Source organism: Siniperca chuatsi, linkage group LG14 (assembly GCF_020085105.1).
Source record: "Siniperca chuatsi isolate FFG_IHB_CAS linkage group LG14, ASM2008510v1, whole genome shotgun sequence".
In the NCBI taxonomy this organism is placed as follows: domain Eukaryota; kingdom Metazoa; phylum Chordata; class Actinopteri; order Centrarchiformes; family Sinipercidae; genus Siniperca; species Siniperca chuatsi.
Genome location: NC_058055.1, coordinates 1,138,923 through 1,149,619, shown reverse-complemented (window position 1 = coordinate 1,149,619; position 10,697 = coordinate 1,138,923). Strand labels below are relative to the sequence as shown.

At 44.0% G+C, this 10,697-nt stretch overlaps 2 long non-coding RNA genes across 3 annotated transcripts; one reads left to right on the top strand and one right to left on the bottom strand.

Moving 5' to 3' along the window:
• The first annotated feature begins 6,511 nt into the window (after nucleotides 1-6,511).
• LOC122888707 lies at nucleotides 6,512-7,185 on the top strand. The gene is made up of 2 exons (XR_006380763.1): nucleotides 6,512-6,795; nucleotides 7,025-7,185. It is a non-coding gene; the product is annotated as an uncharacterized LOC122888707 (long non-coding RNA).
• A 1,330-nt stretch (nucleotides 7,186-8,515) lies between these two features.
• LOC122888523 lies at nucleotides 8,516-10,476 on the bottom strand. Of its 2 annotated transcripts, XR_006380716.1 has the most exons (3): nucleotides 10,381-10,476; nucleotides 10,174-10,282; nucleotides 8,516-9,493 (listed from the first exon to the last, which is right to left on the bottom strand). It is a non-coding gene; the product is annotated as an uncharacterized LOC122888523 (long non-coding RNA). The 2 variants fall into 2 exon arrangements; XR_006380715.1 differs by having other exon boundaries at nucleotides 10,174-10,476.
• Nucleotides 10,477-10,697: the final 221 nt, after the last annotated feature.

Below are 10,697 nucleotides of genomic sequence, written 5' to 3'. Positions count from 1 at the left end.
TAAGTTTTATTTTATCTGCGCTATTATGCAAGTTCCTATGTGAGGACTTTTATTTTGACGTGCTTCCACGAGCACCGCACATTGGGTAACAGGAAATAGCGAGCTTATGGTGTAACAAGCGCTTAACATGTTTTTGTTGCATCTGATTTGATCATCCTTCTAAACCCTGTCGGCGATGGCTGTAAGTTTATTTGGATCAGCCATCTGTTTAATATATGTTGCAAGAGTTTAACGTGACATAATCAAAGATGTTTATGTTTTTGGCGATCGGTGCTAACGTGATGTATTGATAATGCTTCTAACCCAAGTTAGCAATGTATCTATATACATATCACTTTTTGCACTGTTAATAAGCGTCATTTCATTTTGATTGTAATAATTTCTCCTTGTTTCTTTTATTTAATTTACAGTTTTACTCGGTTCAGTGGCTGTTGAGATTGCCTGTGTAAACCACACAATGGAATATTAAAGGAGCAAGGCGCTCATACCCTGGCTCTTGAACAGAGTTTGGCTTGCTGTTTATTTATATTTCACGCTTGGAAAGCAAAACATATGAAGAGAACAGTATAGTAAAAAGCCATGGATCAGCGGGTGCAAGAGGAATATGCAGATGCAAACATACAAACTGAAGAGAATGGAGGAAAAGAAAAAGCATCTTCAGAGGTCAGTTCTAAACGATCTTCATCTTCCTCCAAGTGTTCAGTTGCCAGCGCTGCTGCTAAAGCTAGAGCCTCTGCAGAAGCGGCTCGTGCCAAGATGGTGTTTGCAAAAAGACAGCTTGAAATGAAAAAGGAGAAAGCCAGGCTGGAACAGGAAAGAGCTATGGTGGAAGCGAGTTTAGAAGCGTTGGAAATTGAAAAAGAAGCTGCAGCCACTCTGGCAGAAGCTGAAGCATTAGAGACAGCAGCAGCAGCAATGGAACGCGATGATGGTTGCAGTGAGAGAAGCACACTTTCATCACATGTGATTTCAATGAGAACAGAGGAATATGTAAAACACCAAACTCAGGTGAGCTCTGACTTTTCCACCCTACCTCTAAATATATCTTCAGCCGGTGTAAAGGAATCGACTCCACGTTTGATCAATACGTCTCAGAGCATGAGTGCTGCATATGACAGTGATACAGTTCATGAAAAGAGCAGAATATGTGATAGTACAGGTCTGCAGAGCACAAGATATCCAGATTACCTGTATAATCTGCCTCGTCCGATACCGAATACTGCATCTAAAGCATCTCAACGGCAAGACCCTGCTTCACAAAAAGTATGCAGTCCATTCAGATACACAACATTTCTCTCAAAGCCAAGTTGAGCCTATGTTAGACTTTGCTAAATTCTTGGCACGTAGAGAGCTTATCACCACAGGACTTACCAAGTTTGACGATAACCCAGAGAACTTTAGAGCCTGGGAGTCTTCATTTGTTAATGCCACACAAGACTTGCAGCTCTCAGCTGGCGAAGAGTTAGACTTATTAGTCAAGTGGCTGGGGAAGGAATCGTCAGATCACGTGAGAAGGATTCGAGCTGTATATGTTACTAATCCTCAAGCTGCTCTCCAACTTTCTTGGGTGAGACTTCAAGAATGTTATGCCACTCCAGAAGTGATAGAAAGTGCCTTATTTAAGCGACTGGATAATTTTCCACGTCTATCTCCGAAAGACAATGTGAAACTCAGGGAGCTTGCAGACCTGCTCATGGAGATACTTGCAGCGAGCGAAGGAGACACGTGCTTAGCTGGACTAGCTTATCTCGATACCCCTCGTGGCATTAATCCTATAGTGGAGAAGTTACCAGGAAGTCTGCAGGAGAAATGGCTGTTCGCTGGCTCGCGTTTCAAGGAAGAGAACAAGGTCAGTTTTCCTCCATTCTCGTTCTTCACTCATTTTATTTGCAGTGAAGCTAAAACCAGGAATGATCCAAGTTTCAAGCTTTCAAGCAGTAGCCATACAGTCATCAGAAGTGAAAGACCGCTGTATAAATATGGTGCTAGCAGAGTTCCTGTGTCAGTACACAAGACAGATGTGTCTGATAATGATGAGTCAAATTCAGCAAACTTGTTGAAGTACTGCCCTATTCACAACAAATCACATCCCCTGACAAAATGCAGAGCCTTTAGGAAAAGATCATTGATTGAGCACGCAAGAACCTCCTGAAAGAACATAAAAGATGTTTCAAGTGTTGTTCTCCGAATCATGTAGCCAGAGAATGTCTCGCGATCCTCAAATGTGTCGAGTGTGATTCTGATAGACATTGCACAGTCATGCATCCAGACATAGCTCCGCCTCGCTCAACACCTCAGATGCAAGAACCAGACACAGAACAGCAGGACAATGCTACCCTAGAGGTAACTTCAAAGTGTACAGAAGTTTGTGGAGAACATGCTCCAATGCGATCCTGTGCGAAAATGTGCTTGGTGCGTGTATTTCCTCATGAGCAACGGGAACGAGCTATTAAGGTGTATGCCATAATTGATGACCAGAGCAACCGCTCGCTGGCCAAAGGAGAGTTCTTTGAGCTGTTTGAAATTCAGAGTGACCCCTCTCCATATTTGCTGAGAACATGTGCTGGTTCCATAGAAACGTCAGGAAGGAAAGCAGTCGGCTTCCAAATAGAGACACTGGATGGTAAAACATGTCTAGATCTCCCACCATTGATTGAGTGTAACGAGATAATGAGCAATAGATGTGAAATACCTACACCAGAGGTAGCCCTTGCTCATTCACACTTGAAACGTGTGGCACAGTTCATCCCGAAGTTAGATCCTGATGCTCAGATCTTAATATTGTTGGGAAGAGACATGATCCGTGTACACAAAGCAAGACAACAAATCAATGGGCCTCACAATGCACCCTTTGCTCAGCGATTAGATTTAGGCTGGGTGATTGTAGGTGATGTCTGCATTGACAAAGCTCATAAGCCGATGGTGAGTGTCTATAAAACTAACATCCTAGAGAATGGTCGCCCATCTCTTCTCACTCCATGCCAAAGCCACATCAAAGTGAAAGAGAAATTGTGCCATGGCGGGAGCATAAGTCTGTTGTTTTTCCCCATTCGTTCAATCACGCCACTCATTGCATGCTAGTCGAAGATGAACTTGGGCTCAAAGTATTTGAGAGAACCAAAAATGATAACAAACCTGCCATGTCCTTCGAGGATGAGAACTTCTTGAAGATCATGCAAGCAGAGTTCCACCAAGATGAACAGAAAAACTGGGTCGCTCCTTTGCCGTTCAAGTCACCCAGACCATTACTGCCAAATAATCGTGAACATGCTTTGTCTCGTCTTAATTCTTTGCGACGCACGCTGAGTAGAAACCCTGAGATGAAGGAACAGTTTTCTGCCTTCATGGAGAAGCTCTTCCAGAACCATCATGCGGAAAGAGGAACACCTATTCACGAGGATGAAGAATGTTGGTACTTACCCATCTTCGGAGTGTATCATCCGCAAAAACCAGGACAGATTCGAGTGGTGTTTGATTCCAGCGCACAACACCACGGTATTTCTCTGAACAATGTGCTCCTCTCAGGCCCTGACCTGAACAACTCCCTATTGGGTGTGCTGCTACGGTTCAGGAAAGATCTTGTTGCAATTATGGCAGACATCCAACAGATGTTCTATGGTTTCCTGGTGAAAGAACACCACAGAAACTATTTGCGATTTCTCTGGTACAGCAACAACGACTTGAACAAGGAAGTGGTAGAATACCGTATGAGGGTACATGTGTTCGGGAACAGCCCTTCGCCAGCAGTAGCGATATACGGTCTGCGGTTAGCTGCACAGCAAGGTGAGCAAGAGTATGGTGCTGATACTTTGCACTTTGTCAACAGACATTTCTACGTGGACGACGGGCTGATGTCCTTTCCCACAGAAGTCAAAGCAATTGACTTGCTCAAACGCACTCCAAGAATCACTTTCCAAGTCGAACCTCAAGCTCCACAAAATAGCCTCAAACAGTTTCGAGGTGATGCAAGCGTTCCCACCAGAAGATCTCGCTTCCGACCTTCAAGATCTGAATTTTGGAAATGAGAGTTGGCCCACACAAAGAAGCCTGGGTTTATACTGGGATATAAAAACTGATACTTTCACTTTCAAAGTCGCAGCTAATGACCAGCCCTACACTCATCGTGGAGTACTCTCTGTCGTGAATAGCCTCTTTGACCCTTTGGGCTTTGTGGCACCAGTGACAATCCAGGGCAGAGCACTGGTACGTGAGCTGACCAAAGGAGTACATAACTGGGACGAGGTCCTTCTTGAAGAGAAGAGAAGCCAGTGGGAAGAATGGAAAACCTCACTTCAAAAGCTAAGTGACCTTCATATCACACGCACATTACGCACACCATTCGCTCTCCAACACATCATACACTGAGTTGTGTGTCTTTTCAGACGCCTCAAGCTGGGCCATAGGGGCAGTGGCTTACCTCCGAGCTCAGACTGATAAAGGCGAGGTCAAAGTGGGATTTGTGTTGGGCAAGGCAAAGCTCTCACCACGTCCCGAGCCTTCTATCCCTCGCCTGGAGCTGTGTGGAGCAGTGCTGGCTGTAGAGATGGCTGAACACATTCTCGACGAGCTAGACCATAAGCCTAATGCAGTGAAATTCTACTGCGACAGCAAAGTGGTCCTGGGATATATCTACAATCAGTCCAGACGTTTTTTCGTTTATGTGCACAACCGTGTTCAGCGGATACGTCAGTCAACTTCTCCAGAACAGTGGAGTTATGTGCCTACAGTTCAGAATCCAGCTGACCTGGCGACAAGATCTGTGAGTGCATCAGGGCTAAATGACACTATATGGTTCACAGGACCCAGCTTCCTCTACGAACCGCCCCAAGTGCAACAGTGTGAGTTCTTCGAACTGATGAATCCTGAGATGGATGCAGAAGTCAGACCTTGTGTAGCTAGCTTCACTACTCGCGTGAGAGAAAGCCTCTTCTCAGAACGTTTTCAGCGCTTTTCTATCTGGGAATCTTTGGTAAGAGCTGTTTCCTCTCTGATTCATCAAGCACGTTCTCACATGTCAAGTTCAGTCAGCACATGCCATACGTGCAGAGGATGGCATCAGTGCAGCAGCTGAAGCGCATACACCCGAAGAACAGACAGCAGCAAAGAGACTAATACTTCTACATGTCCAAAGAGACCTATATCCAGAGGAGTATTCTGCTCTGCAGAAGGATCAACAAGTTTCCCGTTCAAGCACGCTGTGGAATCTCGACCCTACATCGATGACGGTCTCTTGAGGGTTGGAGGACGTCTGAAACACTCTTCTCTTGAGTCAGAGGTGAAAAATCCCATCATCCTCCCAAAGCAAAGTCATGTCGCCAAGCTGTTGGTGAATCACTACCACTCCAAAGTGCACCATCAAGGCAGACTATTCACAGAAGGAGCAATCCGACTGGCTGGCTTGTGGATTGTAGGAGGAAAAGACTGATAAACTCCATCCTTCAGGATTGTGTGACGTGCCGCAGACTTAGAGGAAAACTGGAAGTTCAAAAGATGGCAGATCTTCCGCCTGAACGCCTCAGTACATCTCCTCCATTTACATACGTGGGGTTAGATGTTTTTGGTCCATGGACAGTTGTCACTCGGCGCACCAGAGGTGGTGTGGCTGAAAACAAGAGGTGGGCTATACTCTTCACGTGTATGAGTACAAGAGCAGTACACATAGAAGTCATTGAGTCTATGAACACTGTCAGCTGCATTAACGCTCTGCGAAGGTTTTTGCTGTGAGGGGACCAGCAAAGCAGCTCAGATCGGACAGAGGGACCAACTTTGTCGGAGCTAGCCAAGAACTAGGCATGCAGCCAACAAAGGAAAACCAGACTAGTCTTCTGAAATACCTCCATGAGAATGGCTGTACGTGGAATTCAATCCTCCACACGCCTCCCACATGGGAGGAGCATGGGAACGCATGATCGGCGTAACCCGCAAGATTCTAGACGGTATGCTGTTGCAGAAGAAACATGCTCACTTGACTCATGAGGTACTTTGCACCTTGATGGCAGAGGTGTCAGCAATCATAAATGCTAGGCCTCTGGTTCCTGTCTCATCGGATCCATATTCTCCATGCATACTCACTCCTGCAATGCTTTTAACCCAAAAGCCAGGAGTACCCACCCAAAGTGAGACCTATGCTGAAAAAGACCTCCTGAGATGTCAGTGGAGGCGAGTGCAGGCATTGGCCAACGAGTTCTGGAGCCGGTGGCGAAAAGAATACATCAGTACACTCCAACCCCGACGCAAGTGGCATGAGAATCAACGAAACCTGCATGTTGGAGATGTTGTGCTGTTGAAGCAAGCCCAGTCCTCAAGGAACGATTGGCCTTTGGGCTTAATCACATCCGTCTTCCCAAGCAGTGACGGAAGGGTCCGCAAGGTAGAGGTTAAGACAATCTTAAGTGGTAATGTGAAAACATTCCTACGACCAATTTCTGATTTGATCTTACTGCTAGCTAAAGACGACTAAGTAAAACTAAAAACAGACTATTATAATGGCAGTAATAATGCCAGGCGGGAGTGTTCTGTCTTTGTTGCCTCTGTCAGAGGTTGTGCATAATTTGTGATGGACATTCGCATGTATAAACATTATATTTTTATGATTGCTTAATATTCTTTATAAGTTTTATTTTATCTGCCGCTATTATGCAAGTTCCTATGTGAGGACTTTTATTTTGACGTGCTTCCACGAGCACCGCACATTGGGTAACAGGAAATAGCGAGCTTATGGTGTAGCAAACGCTTAACATGTTTTTGTTGCATCTGATTTGATCATCCTTCTAAACCCTGTCGAAAGCGATGGCTGTAAGTTTATTTGGATCAGCCATCTGTTTAATATATGTTGCAAGAGTTTAACGTGACATAATCAAAGATGTTTATGTTTTTGGCGATCGGTGCTAACGTGATGTATTGATAATGCTTCTAACCCAAGTTAGCAATGTATCTATATACATATCACTTTTTGCACTGTTAATAAGCGTCATTTCATTTTGATTGTAATAATTTCTCCTTGTTTCTTTTATTTAATTTACAGTTTTACTCGGTTCAGTGGCTGTTGAGATTGCCTGTGTAAACCACACAATGGAATATTAAAGGAGCAAGGCGCTCATACCCTGGCTCTTGAACAGAGTTTGGCTTGCTGTTTATTTATATTTCACGCTTGGAAAGCAAAACATATGAAGAGAACAGTATAGTTGGTATGATGTTCTTTTTCTCAAATGCGGTGTTACTTTTACGCCAGATGTAATGGGACACACACCTTCCAAAAAGTTCAACTAACGTCTCGTCAGTCCACAGAGTATTTTTCCAAAAGTCTTGGGGATCATCAAGAAGTTTTCTGGCAAAAATGAGACGAGCCTTAATGTTCTTTTTGCTCAGCAGTGGTTTTCGTCTTGGAACTTTGCCATGCAGGCCGTTTTTGCCCAGTCTCTTTCTTATGGTGGAGTCATGAACACTGACCTTAACTGAGCCAAGTGAGGCCTGCAGTTCTTTGGATGTTGTTTTGGGGTCTTTTTGAATATTTAGAAATGGCTTTATAATCTTTTCCAAACTGATAGATCTCAATTACTTTCTTTCTCATTTGTTCCTGAATTTCTTTGGATCTCGGCATGATGTCTAGCTTTTGAAGATATTTTGGTCTACTTCACTTTGTCAGGCAGGTCCTATTTATGTGATTTCTTGATTGAAAACAGGTGTGGCAGTAATCAGGCCTGGGTGTGTCTAGAGAAATTAAACTCAGGTGTGATAAACCACAGTTAAGTTGTGTTTTAACATGTAGGGCAATCACTTTTTCACACAGCGACATTTAGGTTTGGATTTTGTTTTTCCTTAATAATAACAACCTTCATTTAAAAACTGCATTTTTTGTTTAATTGTGTTATCTTTGACTAATATTTAAATTTGTTTGATGATCTGAAACATTTAAGTGTGGCAAATATGCAAAAAAATAAGAAATCAGGAAGGGGGCAAACACTTTTTCACACCACTTTAAGCTGCTGGGACTGGTGAAGCTGGGAGAAAGAAGACACTGTTATCCCAGTGCCAAAAGCTCATACTGAAGCCAGCTGCTGTAGTTGCTGGAAGTGCACGGCTGGGGGTGCTGACATCCCGGTGCCAGGAGCCCCAATTAGAGCAAGCCGCCATGTTTGCTTAACCTTTCTAGGCAGCAGGACTTGCAAGATCATAAAATCACGAGAATCCATCTTGCAGGGCTTCGAGCTATGCACTTAGCCATCTCTTAAAAACAGGGGGCAGCCAGTCCACAGACCACACAGTCCACAGACCATTTTGGTATTTTACTGGTTTCCAACACAAATAAGCCGCCGTTTAAAACCAGTTCATTCAAAACGTAACTGTACAAATCAATGAAGGAAATGTTTATGTTGATGTAATCATATGAAAATAGTGAAGTCTGAAGATCCCACATCAGCTGCACAATAAAAATTATTGTGTTTTTTAGACTAAAAATGCATAGAATTGAGGTCCCTCCACGGCTTACAACCCAGCCAAGAACACAGAGACATCAAACTGTCAAGTTCATTTTATTTAGGACAGGCCAAAATCAAATTGGTCTCAGATAGTGTTACAATCTGTACAACATGACATTCCTGGAGGAAAAAAAGCATACCATGAAAGGGAGAAGAGGGTGAGCAAGTAGTTGCAGCTAACATATGATCCATGCAAAGAACTTCTCCTAGAATATGAATCAGAACGGCAATATGACGGCAGGTTGCAGCCGATCACCATCTCAGCACAGCAGATGATCCGCTGCAATCCGCGCTTGTCCCTGGCAGTTGCAGCAGCATATTAGATGGTGATGGGAGGAGGTGAGGATGGACTCTATGATGGCAGTGTAGAAGTGCACCATCATTGTCTTTGGCACATTTGGCAGTGATTAACAATCAATAACTTTGATCAACAACCACAGTCTAAACACAATAAGCATACATCAGTGAGCAAGCATATAACGTGTGTGTGGGACAATAGAGAGAGGGGGTGCAAGGAAGGTGGCGGCCACATGGGTGGTCGTCACGCACAAAACCAAATGGCGGGCAGACCCGCAAATCTTAAATAAAGGGATAGAGATAAAACTCTATTTGTCCTCAAAATAACATGCAGCTTAACTGGCTAAGCTACATGTTATCTGGGCCGTTTGAGATGCGTATAAGCATGTAAATGTACGTGTTAAGGTGTGTAGGTTAGTGGAGCGAGAGAAGAGAGAGGAAAGCACACAGAGTAAGTTATAAAACACACTGTTATAAAATCTATCTCTGCCCAGACGCAAGCCTCTTACTTGAAATCGCTCTTGGCTAGCGATTGATGGATGTGTCAGTTTGTTTGGGTTTGTCCAGCGGAGTTTCTCTCATGCTCGGACGCTGACGAAGCCATGTGCACTGGCGAAACTGTTCCTGTCGGGGCAGCAAAGGAAAACAGCGGCCGACGTCGGGGCTCAGCGGCGATCTTGCTCTCCGTGAAGGGAGCGGTCAGTCTGTGTCTCTTCCTTCTGCAGGATCAGGATCATTACGGGGAGTAAACGATCAAGATCCAAAAAGTGTTCAGCAAACACAAAACAGCCTGTTTCTCGTCCAGCAAAACTCTTCCTAGGGAAAGGCTCATGTGAAGTGTTTTCTTGTAGTAATGACAGTTACCAAGACGTGATGTGAAAATGGCAAAGGGCAGTGTGGAGCGCCAGGCTTTATAGAGTTGATGTCATCATGCGCTGTCTTGCGCGTCTCATCCAATAGTTGTTTGGATTCAACTGAGATCTCGCATTGGGTTCAAACAAGATCTCGTCTCACTTTCACATTCAGGTGTGAATTAACAGTTGTGTCTGCTTCCTATTGTCTGTTCTTTGTTTCTAAGTCAAGCCTCTTAGTGATGGCTTTGGCTTTTTCCTAGGCCTGTCTTTTGTCCCTCACACATGGTGAGGCTAAGCGAGGCCCAACAAACTTCTTCAGCTGCCACAGGAAGGAAGCCCTTGCTGGGCTTTGTTTGTGAGGGAGCTGATGTTCTGCTCCCACTAGAGGTTCTGGGTGGCCAGGAAGCTAAACTCTTCCCCAGTGTCTCACACTTGCCCACAAATGCAGCACAGTACTGTTAGGTTGTCTATTAATATATATTCCAATTTCACAGTGGATTAAGTATAAGCTAATAATAACCTTTTAAAGCAACTGTTAACCTTACCTTTCTAATCCCCTTTGATGTGCCATTCCAAATTGCCGTCGTCTCAAAAGGTGTCAATCACTTTGACATGGACCATTTTTGCCACCCACGTGAGGTAAGCATTAACAATCTACACACAAAAAAACCAAAACAAATTAACTAGCATATCAAAGAGGAAAAATCTGAAGCACTTTACAAATCTGAGGCAGTTTACAAAACAACATTTACCTCCCTCTCCAATTTTCTGGAGGTCTGCTGTTACAGCGAACATGGCCCCAATTTGGACCACAGAATCTCACCTTTTACCCTATTCCATATATCTTCGAGAACTGGAAATTCAGAACATTTCAGTTATTTAAAAAAGAGAAAAAGCATTATTATACTTAATGTCACATTACTGAATTATATCATTATTATGGATGGGTTGACTCTCTCCTGGTGATGTAGCTGGTAGAGGCTCAGTGGAGTTGATGGCAGAAGGAAGGTTGGTAGTACATGTAACTGAGTTTGCAGTGTGTGAAGGAGGCATAATTTGCCGTCCCATA